The sequence below is a fragment of the Hibiscus syriacus genome, unplaced genomic scaffold (genome assembly GCF_006381635.1).
Source record: "Hibiscus syriacus cultivar Baekdansim isolate YM2019G1 unplaced genomic scaffold, ASM638163v2 tig00110704_pilon, whole genome shotgun sequence".
Classification (NCBI taxonomy): Eukaryota; Viridiplantae; Streptophyta; class Magnoliopsida; order Malvales; family Malvaceae; genus Hibiscus; species Hibiscus syriacus.
Window position 1 is genome coordinate 344,178 of NW_024062830.1, and position 25,887 is coordinate 370,064.

The 25,887-nt window shown below is 32.0% G+C and overlaps 2 pseudogenes; one reads left to right on the forward strand and one right to left on the reverse strand.

The window, feature by feature from the left end:
• The first annotated feature begins 9,829 nt into the window (after positions 1–9,829).
• On the forward strand, positions 9,830–13,187 carry LOC120138614 (annotated as a pseudogene).
• Positions 13,188–13,803: 616 nt separating this feature from the next.
• On the reverse strand, positions 13,804–17,279 carry LOC120138615 (annotated as a pseudogene).
• Positions 17,280–25,887: the final 8,608 nt, after the last annotated feature.

Below are 25,887 nucleotides of genomic sequence, written 5' to 3' on the forward strand. Positions count from 1 at the left end.
CCAATTTTTTTATACATTTAATTCATATATAATTGTTTTATTTTTTTTAAAAAAAATAAAAATTTCTATTATTTTTTTAAAATGATTTAAGATTTATTTCTCGTTAAATAATTAACTTTACAAATAGATATTAAATATTGAGATTATAAATTTAGTCATACAAGTCGAAAAAACTATTGTAATCGTAAATCTTTTAAAATTTTAATAATATAATAAATTTCTCTTCTCTATACATAAATCTATGTTTCTCATTTTATTGTGCGATTGTTCTTCTATTATCTTTTGCTTAATAATGACAAAGGGGACGGACATAAGATTTTATATCATAGGTAAACTTATAAGATTTTAGGGAATAAAAAAATATTTTCAATAGAAAAATATAAATAATATATCTAAAAATATATAAAAATTTAAAATTTTCAATGGACATCCATTTAATCTCCCTTGGTCCATCCTTGAATAACACATAGCAATAATGTTTTTTAAAAAAAATACTCATTAGTTGAAAAAAAATAAAATTAATCTCATTTACATCCACCATAAATATTGGCATTAAAATATTCGTTTTTTTCATACTAAAAAAATAAAGTTTTGGAGAATAATTTGACACGAAATGTTTAAAAGGGTTTTGAAGTGAATTTAAGGGTTTGTTTGTTTGGTTGTAATTAAATTTCCGGAAAATGAATTACTGGAATTTGAATTAATGGAATTTGAAAGAAAACATCAGGAAAACGTTTTATGATATTTGGAAGATGTTATTTAAACATTTTTCCACTAGTTGAAGAGTTTTTAAAAAATTATTTATTACAAATATTAAATATAATAAATAATATTATTTATCATAAAACTTAATATTATTATTTTAAAATATTAAAATAATTTATTTATTATTAAATATTATTTTTATAATTTTATTAATAAAAATATTAATATTGGTATATTTTAGTGAAATAAAATATTATAAATTATATTAATTATTTATTAAAGTAATAGTGGTATATTATATTTTAAAAATATTAATTAGTATATTTTAAATATCTTTACTAAAATATTATTTAAATATATAAATAAAATTATTCATTATTAAATATATAAAAAATTTATTATATATTATTAAAATAAAAATATAATATCTTATATTATTATAATATAATTGATTATTTTATATAAAATTAAAAATATAATATTATATTATTATTATAAATATTAATAAATATATTTTAAAAATTTTAAAAATTAATATTTTGATGAAAATGATATTAAAATATTTTATTAATATTAAATTCATAAAATAAAATTATTTTGAGTATTTTTACTTTGAAGTGAAAAGTTTGAATCCGTAAGTCATTTTACAGAAAACACAAAGGAAATTATGTTACTAGGAAAATGAATTACGTTCCGGAAAATGAATTACGTTCCAGAAAACGAATTACGTAAAACAAACACGGGAAAACATTTTTCGGAAAACGAATTACGTAAAACAAACACGGGAAAACATTTTCCGAAAAACGAATTACATAAAACAAACACGAGATTTCGGGGAAAACCAATTCCGTAATTTCAATTACGGCAAACAAACACCGTTGTTCAAATGATTCTTGGCCATGGAATTATTGATCTTATGTTATTATCATAAATTACCTTTAAGCAATTTTAATATGAGAGAAATTTAAAAAAATACGATAAGTACGAACCGAAATTCAAAACTTTTAGCATAAAATATATAACTTTATATATTCCAATTGATATTGTTGGTGTAAATAAGTATACTTTTTTTTAAAAGTTTTGTATTGTATTAGAAGAAAATACATACAAAATAGGATAAGACATGGACCTCGTTAAAAAATCTCCTTACACTAAATGGAGGAAAAATAATACATCATGAATTGTCGGAAGAGAGTTCTCTAACAAGCCAAATAAAACAGCCACCAACGGTGAGACAATCACACAGTCAAGAGGCTGGTTTACAACAACACAACTAAACCTGCTACAAAAGAGAAGTAACGTATTGAAAATACTCTAAATATAGCACGAACAGCAGCAAGGAGAGACCACGCCATACCACCATGGAAATTTAAAGCTAGGTTCACCAATTTAACAGCAGCAAACATCGCAACTAAAATAAACGGTCAGACTACACAACTCAATTATCAACAGAAAAGCCACAACTAGTCATCATCAGCAAAACTCATACCACCATCAGGACCAGGGACCTCTTACGCCTACCACACCAGTATCTAACCACGACAGTATGGACCAAAACCAAAACGAAAGCAGAAACATAGCCAGACGTTGTTTACAGAAACGATCAACATACCCTAGCCACAGCATCTTTAGGACATCGAGCAAAATCAGCAATAAGAGGAAATGAAAACGACCATTTACAACTGCCATAAAAACCAATTCTTAAGATTGCCAAATCAAAAATTTGGTTCGAACACCATCTTTTATGGTTAAAAATGGCTTCATTACGACAAAGTCAAATAATCCAAATAAACCCCCCAAAAAAAACCAAATTCCATATTGCTTTAACCGATTGACGCAAAACAAGACGACTCCAAACAAGCATCAATGATTTCATATTACCTGACATGACGAGATTGAAACCTATTTCTGCCAAACTGCCCAGCTAATTATGAATTGCTTGGTGATTATTGGTATGTTCATGAATTGATGAAAATTTTAGGTGAACTACATATTTCATCATATACATATTTTCTTAATTTTTGTTTTGGTCAGTCAACTATTATTGTTTTTCAAAATCATACTAACGTTACATTTTAATCATGTTTTTATCACTTGTCATTAAAAAAAATTAACAGTGATGTTGTCATGATAATTTCTTAGTATTTTTTAATATTAAAGTGACATTACCTTATAGTAACACATCAACATCATTGTTAATTATTTAAGGACAAGTGATTAAAACATAATGTTGGTATGATTTTGAAAAATAATTGTTTGAGGACCAAAACAAAAACTAAATAATTGGCGGATAACCGAATAGATAATTGAATTTTTTAAGAATTTGTGAACTTTGACACCATAGAATCTTGATAATATTAATTAATTAATGGGGAAAGTGGGAAGATTCTAAAAGAAAGATGTTAATTGGGTTTCCAAAGATTCTTCTCCAATTCCATTGCTTAGCTTTTGTTTTCCATCTCTCACTATCAAGATTGCCTTCTTCAGTATTCTGATTACTAAACAACGGTGGCCATTGGGACAAGAATGTGCTTCTTTCTCTGCCAACTTCACACGGTCTTTGGTATCAAATATATATGATTGACCCTAGCTCCATATAATCATACAATTTCTTTTACATTTCTTTTCTATTTTTATCTCATTTTTATACATTCTCTAGAATAACAATCGAATTATATTTCGATAAAACTTATATAAAAATAAATTTTAGATTTAAACATACATGATATTTATACATAATCAGACTCAAAGATGAGACATCAAAGTATCAATTTTGTATCAATCATGTCTTTCAACAGTTTAACTGTTACTTTTTGTTTGAATATCGTGGAAAAAATATGTTCCAAATTACAAATACATTTATATTTATCACATCAATAGATTAAATTTGTCATGTTAAAAAGAACATACAACAAATAAAAAGAACATACAAGTTATATGCAAATACTTCAAAAAAAATTAACAATACAAAATTTTAAAATCTCCTTAAAAAAATGTATTAATTTTTAGATTTTAAAAATATATATTAATATGTTTCTAAAAATTGTTAATTACATAAAATATATTGACTCAAAATTACTTTTTTTTTTGTAGAGATGTTTTATGTGTCTCTCATATTCCAAAGTGATGAGTATGATGAGTGGATGTTTGTGCTGGTGGGTGCTGTGTTATTTTCTCTTCCTCCTTTCACTTTCAACTTTTTTTTTTCTCACAATTTCATCAACGTTCTAATCCCACATACGTCTTGTCAACATTTTTGCTAAAAATGAAATTTAATTTAATTGATTTTATTTTTTTAATTATAAAGCTTAATATAAAAATTAGGGTTCAAATTATATCATTTTTCTTAAATAAGTGTCTAAATTTTTTTCGATTAATTCATATGTCTAATGTTACAACTTTAGATACCTCGACCGTAACAGTCATTAAAAAACTCCTTTAAGTAACATGTGTCGAGTTTAGATAATTTTAAATATTTTATTTAAATAAAAAATTAAAATTATTATTAGTTTTTAAAATAACACTAAAATTTCTCTAAAATATAAAAAAATCTAAAAAATCCTTAATCTCGAAGCATCAACACACTGTCGGCCGACCCCTGTCGGCGGCGGCCTACCCACCCATTACCTGATCTTCATTGTCGGACATGCCCTTGTCATTGCCTCAAATCGCTAAATCTCAATACCCAAATCCCTACATTCTTAAATTCAAACACTATATCCTTAAATCTTAATACCCAAATTCAATCTCGGGTCTCGTTCATATTGCTAGCAAGGAAAGAATCGTCGATGTTACCGTTGCCGCTACCACTGCATGGATTCACCGATGTTGGGATTTGTAAGAATCTACTCGTCGATTGCAATTTGCAATCCTAATTCACCGTAAACTTGCAATTTGCAATCAACGAAAGTGTGGATAGTGGCCATTAAATGGATGGGTTTTGGAAATTAAAGTTTTTGTTCTTAAAGTTCGTTTTGGAAATTATAAAATTAAAGTTTTTATTCTTAAAGTACGTTTTGTAAATTATGATGAGATCAATTCTTTTTAGGGTTTTTTCACTTAAAGATCACTCGTTAAAAAATATATTTTATTTTAAGATTTATATTCGTAATTTGTAAATTGAGACAATTTTGGGCGTTTTTATCGAAATATCACCTTCAGACCCAGTAATTATCTGTCAGATACCTCTCTCATAATATTACCGATCTAGCATCCTTTCTGACAAAGCGTGTATCACCATCCACGCCTTCGCGTGATTTTTTCTGAGCTGGTGCCACGTAAGGGAAGGTGTAGATCGTCATTCGCGACTTATCTGAACGAACCTTTGACATATATGGAAAGTGCGGATCATGAAGCGTACCTTCCATGGGAAATGTTGATATGGTGCCACGTGAGAAGTCACATTTCAAGGAGCATGCCTTCCAATATTCACATCATCCCTCAAATAATTTTTAAAAAATATGCTTTAAAAAATAAAAATAAATAAAACATCATAATTTAATACATATTAGTTTCATGAGTTGAAGAGCTTAATGAGATTAGCTTATATAGGTATATTAGAATTTTAGGTTGTGTTTCTTGACAATGTGAAATAAAAGTTAAAGAGTGTATTTCTTAACATTTTTATCTTTATATCTAATGAATCTACTTATACACTATTGTTTACTCCTTTGTGATCTCCCCTTTAAAATTGTTGAAGCTCATATACCTAATCAATTTTTTGGTTAGTAGAAAGCAACAATCTTGATTATCATAATGTGAAAAAAATACTTTCAAGTGTTTCTTACAGATGTGTTAGACTCTTAGGTTCACCAATTTCATAAGGAAGAACATCTTGTAGCTTATTCTATCTCAAATTACTACAACAAAAAACATATAATTAAATAAATTACATAAAAATTACGTATTATCTCATAATCTAAATTTAAAACAAAAGAACATACAGTATTTTAAGATGTTTGAGCCGCCCGAATATAATTAATTTTATATTCAATCTTACATAAGTATATTGTTTCCCCTTTGATATATATCAGCTTCAAAATTTAATTTAGTATAACTCTTAATAATAAATATTAACTTAATGTAATTATTTAAATATGTTAACATATAAAAAATATCTAATCTTAATTAATATAAACCTTAATAATAAATATTAACCTAATGTAATTTAGCAATATTGTATAAATAGATTCATTTTAGATATAAAGATAAAAAAAATTAAGAAATACACATTTTAGCTTTTATCTCACATTGTTAAGAAACATAACTTAAACAATCCAATATGCCTCTATAACTTAATCATATTAAGCTCTTCAATTCATGAACTAATATGTATTAAATTACGATGTTAGCCCTTATAGTTTTATTTTTTTTAATTTTTTAAAATATATTTTATTAAAATACTTTGAGAGATGATGTGAACTTTAGAAGGTCTGCTCCTTGAAACGTGCTTCTCATGTAGCGTCGTGTCAATATTTTTCATAGAAGGCACGCTTCATGATCCACGCCTTCCATACATGTCAGAGGTTCAGTGAAGGCGTGAATCTCTTAAATGGCGTCAGCTCGGATAGAATCCCGTGAAAGTGTGGATAATGATTCGCACTTTGTCATAAAATGAGTTAGATTGATAATATTAAGAGAAATGATGCATGACAGATAATTAATGGGTCTAACGTAAGATTTTGGTAAAAACACTAATTTTTTGTCTAAGTGATGCAGTACTGACGCAATTTGGGCTAAAATAAAAAAGGGTAAAGAGGGGTTAAAATATGGAGAGAAAAAAAGACAACAATGCGGTTGTAGACATATATTTTACAAAAGCACAATCTAAAGAACGACAACACATATATATTATCCTTATGTTCACTTATTCAATAAATGAATATTTAAAATGTTATATTTAAACAATTAAAAATCTCCGTATATAAATAATGTGTGATTTAAAAAGTTAATGACGATAGTGACATATGTGTATTAGCCTTATGTTCGGTTATATTTTAAATTCAATTAAAATTTAACACCACTTTTAATAAATAAAAAAAGCTAAAGCGTAAAGTTGAGGAATATGATATAATTTAGGTATCAATTTATAAATTAACCGAATCTCTTTTAGTGTAAAGTACATAAATTGTCTATCCACTTTGTTATGTCCCTCGAATATTAAAAGTTATAAAATGGTCATGAGTGTTATTTTGTTGAGTCTTTTACTATTAAAAGTTACAAAACGGTCACTCCGACTATTCATGTATTCTAAACTCGTCATTTTCTGTTAAAAGATTGGTAAACCTCTAAGCTAGACGTTAACTTGTTGATTATTATTTATAAAATTTGATCTCAAAATTGTTTTGTTGTGTTTTGTGGATGGACTCTTTGTTTACATTATGTCATTGAGTCAGTGCTTGATGATGTCATCGAATCAGTTCTTGAAAACAACGGTAGTACTAGTAGACATCATTAAAATAAAATTCTATCATATCTCAATCAATATGTTAATGATTAACTCAGACTACTACTGTCAATTTTTTAATAGAAAATGACGAATTTAAAACATATAAATAATCAAATATCTATTTTATAATTTTTAATAATAAAAAAACTTAACATAATAACTCTCTATAATTAAGAGATTATTTTATAACTTCTACTAATAGAGATATTTAACATCATATAATCATAAAATTATTTATATAGTTTACATTTTTTTTTCTTTGAGTAGTCAAATTCTGTTACAATAGTCAACTCGGTTGTTATATCGATTCTCATACAGCGGCACAAAAAATCAAAAAAGAAAGAGGGAATTTCTGTTGTGCGGCGCTTAAAAAACAACATGACCTGTTAAACAAGTGACCGGTTAAAATTTAGACCGGTTATATTATACTATTTAACCGGAAATATTATTAAATACAATAATATATTAGGTAGCGCTTATATAATGTAATAAGTAGCGCTTATATTGACATATTTTCTAATTAAAAATGTATATTTAAACCGGTAACATTGCAAATTTACTTATTATATTATAATTATCGGTTTTGATATTTTTGGGATTGATACAATTTTAAATTTATCGACACTTTATGCGTGCACCTCGTTGTGCTTTCATTTTGAAAAAAAAATATCGACACATATTTAAAGAGTGTCGATACATAATATAAACATATTTGCTAATTAACCAATATATTTTTACCTGTTTCTGGGTTTTTGTTCTTTGAGAAACTAATAACATGGTGGGTTTCTTAATGTTATTCTTTTGTTACTGTAAAGTTTTTGTTCTTTTCTTACTAGGTTTTACTTAAAATATCCAATTTTTTGTATTAAAACATAAAAATTCTGAAATAAAAATGACCACACAAACACACTTTTTTACTACCGGTTTTGTCATTTCGAGACCGATTTTGTCATATTTTTACCTGTTATATTGTTATAGATCGATACATTTTTATAAAGTACTTCACTTTATTGACGCTATAACTTCTTTTCTTTTAAATTTTAAACGTGTCGATACTTATAATAAAGTATCGACACTATCAACATATCCGGTAGCGCTTTACCTGTTTTGTCATTTATATACTGGTTTTGTCAGTTTTTTTACATGTTATATTGTTATGGATTAATACATTTTTATAAAGTATCGACACTTTCAATATATATGGTAGCGATTTACCTATTTTGTCATTTATAGACAGGTTTTGTCATTTTTTTACATGTTATATTGTTATGGATCGATACATTTTTATAAAGTATCGACACTTTCAATATATCGGGTAGCGCTTTACCTGTTTTGTCATTTATAGACCGGTTTTGTCATTTTTTTTAGCTGTTATATTGTTATGGATCGATACATTTTTATAAAGTATCGACACTTTCAATATATCCGGTAGCGATTTACCTGTTTTGTCATTTATATACCTGTTTTGTCATTTTTTTACCTGTTATATTATTATGGATCAATATATTTTTATAAAGTATCTACACAAACCGACAAATTAAGTTTGTCGATTGCTAAATTTTTTAATATTTCTTCATGATTTCTACCTATTATATTATTATTACTCGATATTTCTGATAGTACTAAACCGAATTTATCAAATATATTTTAATATATCTAATAACGTCATATATTAACAATATATTAATCTACTTATACAATCCCAAAAGAAAGAGCAGGACAAGGGAAAAAGATTGAAAAGAGATGCACATATACACGTCATCAAGTGAGTGTGACGCTGAGCTGATTATCTGCCCCACTCCTTAACTCAGTGGACACAGCATCTCCATTGTACCCACCATATATAACACAACAAATTAGTGATTCTCATCATTATTTTCTTTGATTTAACACTATCAATTAATACACATGAAAATTACAATTAAAATAAACTCCCAAAACATATACTCTATTTTTACTATTAAAATAAAATTAAGCTTTTAACACCAATTTTATAGTTAAATTATTTTAGATGACTATATCTATAATTATTTAATTTTATTAATCAGATCATTTGATTATTTAAATAATATTAATTAAATAATTTATCGTTAACATTTGACGAAAAAATAACATGATAATTAATAGACATAATATAATTATATATTTAATCATCATTACTTATAAATTCTATTAACAAGCTCATTTTTACTTTTAATTTAATAAAATTAAAATCAAATTAATAAAATATATAAGTAATGAATATCAAGTATTTAATTATATTAATTTATCGGCTATCATACTAATTATTTCATCAAATGACCTTAATAATAAAAGAGAATATTATTCTTTCTAATGATTTATGACTTAAACAACTACATTTACATAATATATATATATATATATATATATATTTTTAATAATTTAAAAAATTTAAATAAATATTACCTTATAACCATTATAACTTATTAAACAAAAATTTAACTTAGTACCGTCTTAATCAATGATGCTAATGGCAATAGACATTACTTATTCTTCCCATTACCTTATAAATAAATTTAATATAAATTATTATATAATTCACTCTTCTTCTTCCTCGTTTCATATCTTATGTTTTTTTACTGCATTTTCCTTCTTTATAAAATAAAAATTATATAATTTTTAAATAAAGATTGTATATTTGTATTCGTGTTTTTTGTTCCTTTTTTTGTATGCCTACGCCGGTTATTGTAGCGCGGCAATGCTTAGCGCCAGAGGCAGCAACCGCGCTAGACGAGGCGGTGGCCGTCGCGCGACGTAGAGGACACGCCCAAACGACGTCTCTACACGCCGTCTCCACCCTCTTGATCATCCGTTCGTCCTCCGCCTTACGCGACGCATGTACACGCCTTACGCGACGCATGTACACGCGCTCGTAACGTTGCTTACCCTCCTCGGCACCAATTCAAGCGTTGGAGCTATGCATAAGCGTGTCACTTGACCGTGTCCCCTCGGGTCAACATAGCAACGACCCGCCCGTTTCCAACTCGCTCTTGGCGGCGATAAAGCGGTCTCAGGCGAACCAGAGAAGACAGCCGCCGGAGAATTTCCACGTTTTCCGCGATATCTCACATCGAAACAATTCCAGTATCTCGTCCGTCAAAGTCGAGCTTCAACACTTGATCTTGTCAATCCTCGATGACCCGGTTATCAGTCGGGTTTTCCGCGAAGCGGGTTTCCGAAGCTCCGAAATCAAGCTGGCGATCATCCGTCCCCTCCCTAATCTCCTACGATACTCCCGACCACGTGGCCCACCCGTTTTCCTTTGCAACCTGGAAAACCCTGATCCGGGTCATCGGGGCTTCAATTTCCCTTTCCCGGGTTTTACTTCCTATACTGAAGAAGGAACAGGTAAGCGAATAGGGGAAGTTTTGGCGCGAAGGAGGAATCCACTACTCGTCGGTGTATATGCTTACGATGCACTCGCCAACTTCATTAAGAAAAAAAAAGATGGTTTGAACATAATTTGCATCGAAAACTATATTGCAAAGTGCATCAACGAAGGGCTTAAGAAAGCAGAGTTGGAATCGAAGTTTGAAGAAATGGGTCGGGTCGTGGTGCGGGAAATGGAAAGATCCGGTGTTGTTGTAAATTATGGAGCCCTGGAGATTTTCGTTAATGGAAAAAACAAGGAGGATAATGATGATGAAGAAGAAGAAGGCGGTGTTGGTTATTTAGTGGAACATTTAACTAGGTTATTACAAGTTCACAAAGGGAATGTTGGGTTTTTGGGAGCTGCAAAAAGTTACCAGACATACTTGAAGTTCATATACATGTTTCCTTCGGTTGAAAAACATTGGGATCTGCAGATTTTGCCCATTACTTCATTGCCTCAGTCTTATTCCAAGTCCAGGTATATATATACATATATTTATATATATGTACGTACGTATGTATGTACGTATGTGAGTGTTGTTATGGAACATCATGTGTCATGCGTTGTTTACTGGTTTTGTATTAGTTCAGACCATTTCTCATGGTGTGATTGTCAAAAACTACAGCTTGATGGAGTCCTTTGTTCCGTTCGGAGGGCTCTTTCCTACGCAGACCGAGTCGAAGGGCTCTTTAACTGGCTCGTATGAATTCATGTCACCATGTTTTCGTCTATGCAGCAAGAAATGTGAACAAGAAGAGATAGGGATTTCAAAGGGAGGAGGGTTTGATGTTTCAGTTGCAGATCAGTTCCGATCTACTTTGCCTTCTTGGTTGCAGATGGCAGAGGTTGATGCACATGCTTGATTGTATATGAAGGTGTGTCCCTTAGTTTATGATTCTGTTTCGTTAGCTTTAAATACCGGCAACGGAGTTGCCATCGGTTTGTTTGTCGATATTTATGAAATTTATGTGAAAAACAGTTTGTATCTCTTCAGTGCAGGCCAAAGATGCTGGACAGTTATTGAACACTAAGATAGCAGGGGTGCAGAAGAAGTGGGACGATATATGCCGGCGCGTTCGTCACATTCATCAAGTCCCCGAGTCGAACACTTATCAACCGAAGCCTTTGAAAAGGAGGTGATTTTCAGACGCCTGAACCGATATCTCCGTACAGTTTGTCCAATTCGAGTGGGGGCAATGTTACTCAAACATCTCCCATGTCTGTAACTTCTGTGACGACAGATTTAGGATTGGGTTACAATCGGTTTCTTCAAGCAACAAATTGATGAAACCGACTAGTCAGAACCGTGCAACGCTTGCACGAGACTTCTCAGGTTGCCTTCCTGCAAATATTGATGTTATCAATGGGAGTGTGTCGAGCCATCAAGCTCAGTCCTCATCCTCTTCATCTCCCAACTTTGGTGGACCGCTTGATCCTAGGGATTTCAAGAAGCTTTTCGCGGCTGTCACCAAAAGAGTCGGCTGGCAAGATGAAGCTGCAAATCTTATTTGCCAAACGGTAGCCAACGGCGGAGCACGGAAAGGAAAATGTCATGGAGCCAGTCGAAGTGGTGATATATGGTTGAATTTCAGTGGACCGGATAGGTGTGGCAAGAAGAAAATTGCTATTGCACTTGCGGTTGTGATCTATGGAGACAGAGAGAACTTCATCGACATTGATCTAAGTTCCGAAGATGGGGTCAGGCATTCCGATTTAAGGTTTAGAGGGAAGACCCTGGTCGATTATGTTGCCAAGGAGTTGAGCAGAAAACCCTTGGCTGTCGTATTCCTTGAGAATGTAGATAAAGCTGATATCCATGTTCTAAGTAGCTTGTCACAGGCTATCCAGACCGGCAAGTTTCCAGACTCACACGGAAGAGAAGTCAGCACCAACAATGCGATCTTCGTGACAACTTCAACTTCGATATCAGAAAATCAAGTTATTTATAGTAAAACACAAACATCGAAGTACTCCGAGGATAACATATTGAGAGCCAGGGGCTGGCCACTGCAGATATTGATCAAGCATGACAACAACACAATCAGCCATGACTCGAGGCCGGAAAGCATCTCGATGCAGGGGTCTCTGAATAAAAGAAAGCTGATCGGGTCCAATGAAACAACGGAGCAACATGAGATCATGGAAATGGTTAAACGGGCTAACCGGACATCATGTCCGAATCTAGATTTGAATGTTCCAGCCGAAGAAACTGACGATGGAACCATTGAAAACGACTCTGTTGGTGAGAACCCCACACCTTGGTTGCAACATTTCTTCGAACAACCAGTTGAAAACGTGATTTTCAAGCAATATGATTTCGATGCACTCGCACAGAAAGTATCAGATGATATAAGCAAGAGTTTCCGCGAGTCTATCGGCTCCGAATGTTCACTAGAGATCGATCCGAAAGTCATGGAACAACTACTAGCAGCTTCATATTTATCAGATAACATGGTGGTGACAGATTGGATAGCAAAAGTTCTTTCAAAGGGATTTGTAGAAGTGAAAAAGTGCAACCTTAACACTCGCTCTATCGTGAAACTCGTTCCGGACCTCTACACACTTCCATCAAAGAAACTGGTTGGAATTACTCTTCCCGGGATAATTACCGTGAACTTAGGCTAACCCGGGTAGGTAGGTACGTACACATTCAGCATGTTGTGAATTATTGTACCATGTATAATATTATGGTGAAAGTGCTAAACTGATAGTGTGATATATCATTGAATTCATAACAGAATGATGTCGTGGCAGCTATCTCAGTGGAGTATTGGAGTATCGCTTTGTAACACTCTCTACCCAATCTAATATCTCGTTTGGGTAAACGGTGCACACCCAATGATAGGGGTGTTTACGTAATCTAAATGTGAATCATAATATTTTCATTTTACTCAAGGGTCTAACTGAAACAAATCAAATATTTGTGACATAATTTAAACACTTTAATTATTAGACATACAGACTATACAATTTGAACGTAATAGTAAATATGAAAAATATAGAAAATATTTATTATTTTTAAAAACAATATTTTGTAGTATATAAATCCACCATAATATAATTTATTATTTTAATTTTCATGATATAAGTATCTCCAAGGACCATCGAGAATTTAATTTTCTCCAGAGATTTGATACCATGGAAGGAAAAATAGCAAATGATTGTACAGTCTTCCAACAACTAAACGATAACGCATATTACTAAATTTAGAAAAAAACAAAACAAAAGCCTGCTGCATTTAAATATCTAAAGATTTTGTAGTTTATTTTTCAGAAGTCTGAAAAGGTAAATAAAAGATCCAAAGATTTTAAAAGCTTACAATAAAACAGCTGATCTCAAAGCAGGTTTAAAGTGTTCCTCATTCCTCCAATCAGGAACCTGCTCCCCACAAGGTAACATTGTGAAAACCAATCAGATGGAAGCATAAAAGAAAACCACCCGCAATAAGACATGGGATGGGAGGGCTTTACATCTGCTACTTCTATGCCAAAATGATCCTCGATTTTCGACATTATCATTTCGTCCATATTGCCGCATAGCAAGTTGAACACAGCTCCTATTAATCAGATCCAATTAAACTTTGAATAATTTGCTCTTCCTCATAGTAATTGTTCATTTTATAACCATATGTTTAATAACACAAAAGATACAATATTGGCTAATCACATCTTCATTTTAAGAACTTACCCTTGCGTCCGAATCGCCCTGCTCTGCCGACTCTATGCATGTAAACCTCACAATCTGGCTCTGTACTACGGTCATGTTTCACAGGAAGGTCATAATTGATCACCAAATTGATATGCAAAAATGATACAGCATCAGGATGATGATGCACTTTGTAAGAATATAGGCAACTCGGAAAGATAAAAGGGAAACGATACCTGTTGCTGGTCGAAACCCCGAGCAAGAAGATCGGCTGAAATGAGGACCTGAGACAATCCATCTTTAAACTCTTTGACTATCTTGTCTCTGTCTTCTTGCCTGAGAGCACCTTGAATTGTTGTAACATCATAACCGAGGTCGACTAGGGAGTTATGCAACGTTGTTGCACTATTCCTTGTGCGTACAGATATTATTATCTGCCCTAAACGCTCCCCGAATTCAAATATTCTATCCTTGATCAGCATAATCTTGGAAAGTTCATCTGGAGCTTTCACTTTATACTGCTTCACAGAATCCAATGATAGTTCTTCTTTCTTGACAAATAACTGGTTATGATCTCTTTTAACTATCATCAAGACAAACTTTTTAACAGACTCGTTAAAGGTGGCAGAAAACAGGATAACCTAAAAATTGATTCAAAACCATGCATTCAATCAGCCGCTGTTCTCCAAAACTGTGCATGCAACTAAATATTGATGATGAATGCTCATAACACTAACCATTTATATGGAGAAAACATACAAATTCAAGTTCCAATGCTCGGGTATTCTTCAAAAATATTGAAGAAACATAAAATCCATCCAACAATTTTAACATAAAGAAATGCTAAGTTAGCATATAGGAAAAAGACGATATACCCACATCCTACACCAAATAAATAACATTTAGAACACATCTTTAAAACAAACCTGACAATGAGAACCGACACTTTCAATGTCTTTCTTTAATCTCAAAGAGTCGTCTTTAAACCCTTCCTGCAGCAAAAAAAAGTACGTGACGATCAACAATAAGCTCGTCTTACCGGTTAGACAAAGTAAGGTCGTAACAAGCTCATAAATAGTTGAGTAAAGCTCCAAAATTTTCCATAAAAAGAGAAACAGAATTCCTTATAAATTTAACAGTAGCAAAATGTTTTCTGTTCCCTAATACTGAAAACAAGAGAACCATACATTACAAATTTAACAAGACCAAGCAAATAAACCAAAGGTTACCTCAGTAAGCATATGATCAGCCTAATCAAACACAAGAATCTTCACATAACTCAAACACAATTTCTTAGCTAACTTCCATGATTCCATCTCTTAATAGTGCCAGGAGTACCAATAACTATTTGAGATGTGATAGGCGGCTGTTTAGTCTTGGAAATATTATTAGAAGTAGAACTATCCAATGGAATAGCACATTCTGAAGTTATCCCAGTATATCTCGCCATCTTCCTAAGCACTTCCAAATTCTGTGCAAAAAAGTCCAGCATCAAAATCCAAAAGTCAAATTTCATTAAAACATGGAAAATTCAAGTTCATAAAAACAAAAACCTGAATAGCCAATTCTCTAGTGGGACAAGCACACAATGCTTGTTGTTTTCCAGAACAAAGCAAGTTGTTTTCCAGAACCATTATGAGCTTGAGCAATTAAATCCAGGTGAGGGGGGTTCAAAACCATCGGCAAAGTACAACAACAACAATAAAACCCAATTCCCATATGCAATAGGATAATGGGAAGGCAGTGTAGTAGGCTGCCCCCAACGCCAGGTTGAGAGTAGCTTCCGTGGAAGACCTCTGGCAGTCAGAAAATTAAAAATATAGATAAAGTGCAATGCATGTATAAATAAATACATAAATACAGAGTTGAACAGTATTCATATGCAGACATTAATATCATTAATATCATATGCGCGTTTGTACTTGGGCAGTAATCCCTGCAAATAAATTCATACGAAAAAATCTCTGCATATAGACAGAAACATAAAACCCGACTAAATTTAAAAGTGAAGAGAATGTTACACAGAAGTCAACAAAAGCAAGCCCAGTTCTAAGCCTTCATAAATACCAATAACAGAAACGTATAAAAAGTAGAAGTTACCCACACTACTCGACTACCCTAGTTTTGAGTCTCCATACTTTTCTATCAGAGGTCATGTCCTCGATAAGGGCTAAATCCATCAAATCAGATCTCAAGCAGTCTTCCCACTTCCGCCTTGGTCGTCCTCGCCTTCTGGCACCGTCGACTGTAATCGACTCTACCCTCCTAACCGCATCCGACGGTAATCGCCTAAGAACATGTCTTAACCGCCGTAGTCTTCTCTCCCTCAAATTTTCGGAAACAGGCACCACCCCCAAGAACATCCTAATAACAGAATTTGTTGTCATATCCCACAGAGTCCTACCGCATGTCCATTGAAGCATTCTCATTTCTGCGGCCTCTATCCTTCTTATATGATAGTTCTTGATTACCCAACATTCTGATCAATACAGCAGTGTTGGTCTTATTGTCATTCTATAAAATTTTTCCTTAAGTTTTAGAGGCACATTCTTGTCACACAAAACTCCAGTAACGGCTCTCCACTTTAGTCATCCCGCCTTTATACGGTGTGTAACGTCATCTTCTACAAAACCATCGGCAAAGTGATAGCTTGAATTTTACTAGGTTTTTCAAATTTCATCTCAACGTATAAACCCTTCAATAGTTCTGGCGACAAATTCAAACGCTGAAGTGTACGGCGTATCCCCTAATGGAACCTAGTATATCCGAACAAAACAAGAAATTACAAATCAAAATTCTAAGACTAGAAAGAAAAAAAAGTTTTAGATTCATACGGCTTTGATGTTGGAGTCTTCGGGTTCGTCGGGAAAATTATTGGTCTCTCTGCTCTCGTTGATTGTTAGGTTTCAGAAAGTCGATTTCCGATACGTCTTTTTCTTCCAATGTTGAGGAATAGCTCGGATCCTTCGGAACATCGTCTTCTATATCAGCCCATCGTGTTGGCGCGTCGGTGGCACTTTTGTTTTCTTGTAGCGGTGGGGCCTCGACGGCGCCAACAAATGTGGAGCATGCGGCGCTGTCGGCCATTAAGGGAAAAAGACAAGGGACTGGTTTTTATAATTTATTTTTGGAGAATGGGGTGGAGATTATATAACGCGTAAATAAAATTGCAATTACATTACAAAATATATTCGTATAATAATGATGGTAGAACCACATAAATTGATAATCAAAATATATCAAGATTTAAAATTAAAATAGATATACAATAAAATTTAAACAAAAATAAAATATGTACTAAATATAATATTAGGTAAAGTACAATAAATAGTCCCCCGACTATATGACATTGTTTTGACGAGTCATCTAATTATTAAAAATTACAAAAATGATCTTTCAACTAGAAAGAGTTACTTTGTAGAGTCCATCGATTATTAAAAGTTACAAAATAGTCTCTTAACTATTAATATGTTCTAAACTCATCAATTTTCGTTAAAAATGATGACAATCTAAGATGGGTGTCAATATGTTAATTGAGATATGATAGTCGTTTGATATTTTATAATCAATTTTTAATATATCACATCTAACATGTTAATGTACATCTCAGATTTCCATCAATTTTTTAACAGAAAATGACACGTTTAGAATATATGAATAATTAGGTAACCATTTTGTAACTTTTAATAATTTGATGACTCAACAAAGTAACGCCTAAATGACCATTTTATAACTTTTAATAATCAAATGATTCAACAAAACATCACTATATAGTCGATAGATCATTTATGTATTTTACCCTATAATATATATATATGACCAAACTTAAAATCTTAAAATTTCATTTAACATTATACCAAAACCTCGTTTACAAGATTTGTTAATATTAACTTTATCATTTCATTTTGAAAATGAAATTTTGAGACCTTCACTTTCCCTCTTTATTCGTCTTTGAAAAATGTTGCAAAAATATCCTCCTGTTTTTCGGACGTAATGATAAATCATGTTTGTTTCCTCGCCCATATTTGGTTTAATTGTTGTTTCTAAGAACCTTAAGATTTGAATTTTTTTTTATATTTTTACTTACAATTAATCAAATTTATTTTTGGAAAATATTATATTTTGGATTTGATTTCGAATAATTTTTCATAATTTTTTTTTGGATAAGCAGAAAAATTTATTATCCAAAACGAGTCAATACAAAATCCCATACAAAGAACAAAGAAAACTATATACAACAAAAATGGTTAGTCTATGCTCCAAGAGCGACAAAGAAGCATATTAAAATTATCAAGTCTATTGAGTTCTCTATTTCTAAGTTGAGCACCCACTATCTCTTTAATTGAATCAAGCAAATCTTCAACAGTTCGAGACTTTCTTTGGAAGATACGTCTATTCTTTTCCTCCCAAACCTTGTAAATGAAAGTACTCCAAGCAATCTTCATGATGGAGGTTAAAAGAGATTTACCTTCCCATGTTGAGGAAGCCCAAACAAGTTTGCTTTCCCATGACATATTAGGTAAAAACAAGTGAGATAACATTAAGATATCATTCCAAAGAGTAGTAACCATAGAACATTCGGCAAATAAATGGTTTCTTGTTTCAAGAGCATCATTGCAAAGGATACAATAACCAGAATTGGTGATTCCCATTCGTAGAAGTCTTTCCCTAGTAAGGAGCCGATCAAGGATTGCTAACCAAGTAATAATACTGAATTTAGGGATATGAAGAGGAAACCAAAGAAGTTTATGCCATGCAACTTTGTCATGCTTGAGTCTAGTCTTTTCCCAGATTAGTTTGGTATTCGTAACTCCTACATTAATAATGGGGATGGCCTCATTTCTCAACTTCAACAGTCTTTTGAAGGTATAACTTGTAGAATCAGTTGGAGACATGTGACTAAAATCATTAGTCTTGATCACATAGGAAAAAGTCCATGCAACCCATAAAGAACCTTGACCAGCAAGGAGATTACGAATAAGTTTCATCATGCAGACTTTGTTCCACGTTTTCAAGTCTTTTAAGGCTAACCCTCCTTCAGATTTGGGTCTGCAGATTAAAGACCAACTAACTCTTGCTCCAGAGGCTGATGTGTCAGAGCCTTTCCAAAGGTATCTTGAGCAAAGCTGATTAACTATGTTGATAACAGATTAGGGCAACATGAACTGTCTACACCAAAAGTTTGTAATGTTTTGTAGGACAGTTTTAACAAGTTCTAACCGACCAGCATAGCTTAAATGCTTCCCAGACCATTGGTGGATCCTTAATCTGATTTTGTCAATAAGGGAAGAACAATCCTTAGCAGTAAGTTTTTGAGAGACTAGAGGAACTCCAAGATATCTCACTGGAAGAAAACCAAATTTGAAACCAGTAGAGATGTTAATGATTTCAAGATTCCTATGAGAAATTCCAGCAGCAAAAATTTCATATTTGGCCACATTAAGTTGAAGCCCAGAGATATCATAGAATTTATTGAGAACAGAAATAACACCAGCAATAGATTCTAAATTTCCTTTGAAAAAAATAAGGAGATCATCTGCGAATGTAAGGTGGGTGAGCCCAATTTTTTTACATTTTGGGTGATACCCGAATAAACCTCTAGCAGCAGCAAGATTCAGAAGTTTTGAAAGAACGTTCAATGCTAGAACGAAAAGAATGGAAGATAATGGGTTACCTTGCCTTAGACCTCTTTCCCCTTTGAAATAGTCAATTAAAGAACCATTAAGGGAAATTGAATATCTTGGTCCAGAATAGCAAGCTTTAATCCAAGAAATGAATTTTGGAGGCAGATCAATGGCTTTAAGGATAGAAGAAATGAATCCCCAATCAAGGGAGTCAAAAGCTTTTTGGAGGTTTATCTTGGCACACCTTGGAGAAATAGACTTTCTTCCATAGCCTCTAAATAGTTCTTGGGCTAGGAGAGTATTGTCAATAATATTTCTTCCCTGAACAAAGGCTGTTTGATTAAGGGTAATTACATCAGGAAGTAAGGTTGTCAGCCTCTTGACAATTATTTTAGTTATAGCCTTATAAACCATAGAGCAACATGAGATGGGTCTATAATCAGTAACCTTGCTAGGATTATTAATCTTAGGAACCAAGGCAATAATAGTAGAGTTGAAAGCTGGTAAAATAACAAAGCTATGGAATAAGTATTTTACAGCTTTTATCACGTCCTCACCAACCATAGACCATGTTGATTTAAAGAAACATGGCGTAAAACCATCAGGGCCAGGAGCCTTATCGTTTCCTTGGCTAAAGAAAGCATCCTTAATCTCCTCATCAGTGATGCTTCTATCTAAATCTGCTATAGCTTCAGAAGACAGATTAACTTGTAGCAGATTTTTTAGAGTTTGAGGGTCACTGCTTATAATATTCTGATCAACATGTCCTAATTGATTTTTGAAAAAGTGACTAACTTCAAAGGCCATGTCATCAAAATCTTCAAGCCTATTGCCTTGATCATTCACTAGGACTCTAATTGTGTCTCTCTTGTTTTTTTGAGGCAATGACAAAGTGAAAGTATTTAGAGCATTTGTCCCCCTCTTTAAGCCATTGAATTTTGGCATTCTGTTTTAAGAACATGTTTTCAGCTTGTTCATGGGAAGAAAGTTCACTCTGGACAATAAGCTCAGATTCGATAGAAGTAGTTCTGTTGAGAGTAGAGAGTTGAATTTGTTCAAGTTCAACTTTCTTTTCCTTTACTCTAAGAGAAATGTTGCTGTAACAATCCTTGTTCAAATTCCTCAAACAAGTCTTGAGATTTTTTAATTTGAGGAAAAACACTATCATAGGATTTCCTTGAGTAGGTTGTTGCCAGGAGCTCTGAATTTCAGGAAGGAACCTAGGATGCTTGGTCCAAAAGTTAAAAAATTTAAAAGGTTTGGGGTGATTAGTGTGGGAATCTTTGTTGAACCAAACAAGGGCCATACAATGATCAGAGAGCCCTGGTGCAATAAATTCCACAAAAGATTTAGGAAATGAGCTGGCCCAATAAGAATTAACAAGGACCCTATCAAGTTTCCTAGCAAGATATAAATCTTGCTGTTTATTGCTCCATGTGAAAGTTGGCCCAAAGAAAGGATGATCCTGAAGGAGAATATCTTGGATAGTGTCTTGTAAGTCTTTCATATCATTGGTAGTGTAAGGACCCATAATTTCACTGTCAGAACTTTCAAAAGAATGGAGATAGGTATTAAAATCCCCCCTAAGATCCAAGGAAAAGATCATAAATTAGCATCAAGATCTTTTAAATATTGCCAAAGTTGTTTTCTTTGAGAACCATCATTGTACCCATAAATGGCAGAGATAAAAAAAGGAACACCATTTCGAAAACCTTTAACAGTGATACTTTGGGCAGAAGCTTGATAGAATGATAAATCCAAACCTTTCTTCCAAAGAAACCAGATCCTTCCATTTAAAGCATAATCGTAATTTGTGAAGGAATTCCAATTACTGAATTTGAGGTTAAGAATGGCTTCAGAATTTTCAGATTTGACCCTGGTCTCAAGAAGACAAAGAACATCAACCTTGAAGAGAATAACCTTTTGGATAATTTTATTCTGTTTACGAGGATTATTCAATCCTCTAACATTCCAGAAGCAGAGGATCATTGAGAAGAAGAATGTAATTCACCCCCAATAACTTTTTCAGTTACACATTTAGACTTGTATAGTAGTTCATTCTTTTTAGTTTTTAAGTCTTTAATTAACAAAGCTGCTCCCAGAGCAGCTGATCTGGGCTTTTTATTGAGATTATCTAAAGAGGGAGAGACTTCATTAGTTGTACTTAAGACCTCAAATCTGTTTGAGGATCCTTTAAAAGATGTCTTGCTTTTGATTTTAACAGGTCGACTTCTTCTTCTTTTAGGAACAGTAGGAGCATTTTCGGCATTAACATGGGGAGAAACAGTCTGTGAACCAATTGAAGAGTCTGAGCAAGGAATAGGAATTATAGTAGAATCTGGGACTTCAGTAGAATTAGAAAAAGATGGAGGTGAGACAGTGATGACAGAAGGATAAGGAACATCAGATACAAGTTGAGGAATAGAAGGTAACAGCACAGAAATGGAGACCTCCTTTGCTTCAAGAGAATATGGGAGTTGATCAATTTTTTTTTTCATAATTCTTTATTAAAAATCTTTCGAAAATTAAGACTGAGAGAGGCCATAGTCCAAATTAAAAAAAAATCATGTTCAAGACCGTTTTAAATAGATAATTTTTCTGCTAAACACATTTTACTATTCATATAAAAATATTTTAAATATTTTATTATATTAATATTTATAATCAAATTTGGATTAAAAATATAATTAGTTCGATAAAGAAAATATTACCCAAACTCATTTTAATTCAGATTTATTAGAGGAATGTAATTGAAACCTAAGAAAATAGAAGAAATGCTTTAACCAAACTTTATTAGATGCGAATGAATTGGACAAGATAAACCCTAGTACAAGACGCGAAAGAAATTTGATCAACTTTATTAACTGTATAAATATATTTAAAAAGTACTAAAAATATAAAAGTGTAACATATTGGACACGTGGTGAGCACAAGTTATTTATCCTCTGCAAGTTGCAACAATGTACCTTATACCATCCTACGAGTAAAAGTTATTATATTAAGCTGTCACGCTCTCTCCCCTGTTTCTCCATTCTGCATTTTCCTTTGCGTTCATCTCTTTTATAAGTTCCAGTATTGAAGAACGATGAATTTTACGTTGAAGAAGAGAAAGAGGGTGAATTTAGAACCAATCAATTTTCTTTCATGGCGATCGACGTATTGGTTCCCATGACACCTGAACCGGAATTAATTTTGTATCTCACATCTCTGCGGTTTAGTCCCTCTCCATCTGAAAAAGTGTATCTACTTCTAGTATAATATTAACTTTTATCTACTTCTAGTATATCTCTTACACTATTATAATATTAAACTCATTTATCTTCTTCTAGTATATCTCTTACACCATTGTCATGATAAAAATCCATCACTACTATATACAAAATTTAGTCTCTATTCGATCATTGACACATATAAATAGGCCTGTAAATGAACTGAACGTTCAGCGAACCGTTCATGAACCGTTCGGCGGGAAGTTCGTTTATGTGCGTTTATTTATTAAATGAACGAACATGAACAAGATTTTTTGTTCGTTTAATTAAATGAACGAACATGAACATAGGTCTCGTTCGTTCATTTACGTTCGTGAACGTTCGGTTATGTTCGTTTATGTTCGTTCGATTATGTTCGTTTATGTTCATTCATTTATGTTTAACCCAATCTTCTTAAATCAATTTTGGTGACCAATTTGTAAGTATCTTAAAAATATTAATTAATATGATATTCTGATGACCAACTCCATAATTAATCCAATTTTATTTGGAGATTAAATCCAATATGTTAACCTGTGAGGCACCTCGCACCTATATTCATTTCCCCCTTTTTTTCCCAAACCCTAGTGTTCACTAGAGAGTGGAGACGATCGCTGAAAGCTTCAAAACAAGTTATATTATAGTGCAATATGAAGTTTTACATGTTTGTTTTCATCTCTTTCTCTGTTTTATTTGGCTTAATAGTTAATATGTAAAGTTATTGCAGGTATCTTTACATCTAAAACTCAAGAAAACATCATACTTCTTTCTAGAAATAGATGGGAATATAAAGGTAACAATCGGAAGTATACGAGCATCAGTAAAGAGAAAAATATATAGAATTTACCAGAAAACAAAACAAATGTTTCTATGACATTTCTGAAAAAGAGTGTAATAGGAGAAAATGATTGTTCATATGTAATCATGGACCACTAAGATAAATGTTATAGCGTTAAATTAAAGTTGTGTGAATCATTTAATATCTTTAAAAGATCGATCGAAATATTTGATATCTTCAAACATTTCATCACTGCTAATCAACTCTTACGCTATTTATCACTGTAGATTTGGTTGATTTGCATTGTCGACTATTTTTCATGAAAGAACAATGGAAGGTAGGGTCTCCAACGTTTATGTTCGTTTATGTTCGTGTTCATTTATGTTCGTGTTCGTTTATGTTCGTGTTCGTTTATGTTCGTTTATTTATTAAATGAACGAACATGAACAAATTATATTCCTTAATAAACGAACATGAACAAAAAAAATTTTGTTCGTTTATGTTCGTGTTCGTTTATGTTCGTCTATTTATTAAATGAACGAACATGAACATACCTCTGTTCGTGTGCTTTCGGTTCGTTTACAGGCCTACATATAAATATCTTAGTCATTAATTTTATAATTATTTATAAATTATATTAGGTAAAACTTTAGTTTTCTAGAGCCATGCTATTTAGTATTATTTTAATAATAAATATCTAGTCGTTAATTTTATAATTATTTATAAATTATATTAGGTAAAACTTTAGTTTTCTAGAGCCATGCTATTTAGTATTATTTTAATAATAAATATCTAGATAGTTATTAAGAATAATCTAGAAAGTGAAAAGTTAAAATATGTAACACTCTCTCAATGGTTTCTCTTCACAAATAATTTACAGAATATGCCAAATGTTTTTTTTAATCTTTTAATCTTCTTATCTTTTTTATTAGTTTGAATAAAACTTGTTTAGTTATTTTTATTGTACCATCTCTTTTCAAGGATCTTTTCTTGAATATAACACTTGTCTACTTTTATCGTCAAAAAAAATAAAAGAAAAATTATAATATCTAAATTGGGCATACTAATTGAGAGAAGGTTCTTTTTTTTAAAAAAATATATATCTAGATCTCTAAATTTAGACATACATACAAATTATACGGTTTGAATCCTGATCATTAAAGAAAAATAAAATTTCCTTAATTACTTGTACTACTTCAAGAATTCCTAATTAAGGGAAGTTAAATAAGAATAAATTATGTAAATTTTGAATACTTAGAATTGTTATGTATCAAGTGTGTGCAAGAATGTTAATTTAACTAGAAATCGACATATTTCGATCTGATTCAATTTGATAAAGTCGGTTTAAAAAAAACGGATTCAAGTTGGTTTATTCGGATTTTATATAGGGATAAGGTCGATTTGAGTTCGGAGAGGGTGAAAAAAACTCTAACCCGACCCGACCTCGGAGTAATAGTATAACTTTTCCATATAAGTTTATGGATAATTGCTATAATACTTCTCTCTATAGTTTTTTTTATTAATTATGTCCTTATTTTTATATAGGGTTAGATCGGGCCGAGTCAGAGTTATACTTTAAAAATTCAGGTCGATCGAGGAAATATACTTTTCAGGTTGAATTGGGTGGAGTATATATATATATATATATATATATATATCGAGTCGAGTGGGGATATATATTTTTAGAATCGGTTCAAATTTAGTTAGAGGATATATATATTTCATATCAAATCTGATTGACCAAAACCCGTCCTATCCCAACCCATTGCCATCACTAAATGCATGTTGTATTGTATTTTAAAATAATACTCTATATATTCGAAAAAGCCATATTCCAAATACCCCAAACAAGGCCTTATTATTTTGGGTTGGGCCTAATCCAAACACGGCCTTAATAAGCTCCATGAAAATATTCTAAAAAAAAAAGCCAATCTACCAGTCATGTCTTTCGTTATGTTTTTGATTTTTCTGCCAACCGAACTGACAATTCTCCCTTTCCCTTCTTTTTCTCCTCTCTTGTCTGTCCCCGTACACCTGAGCTTCAA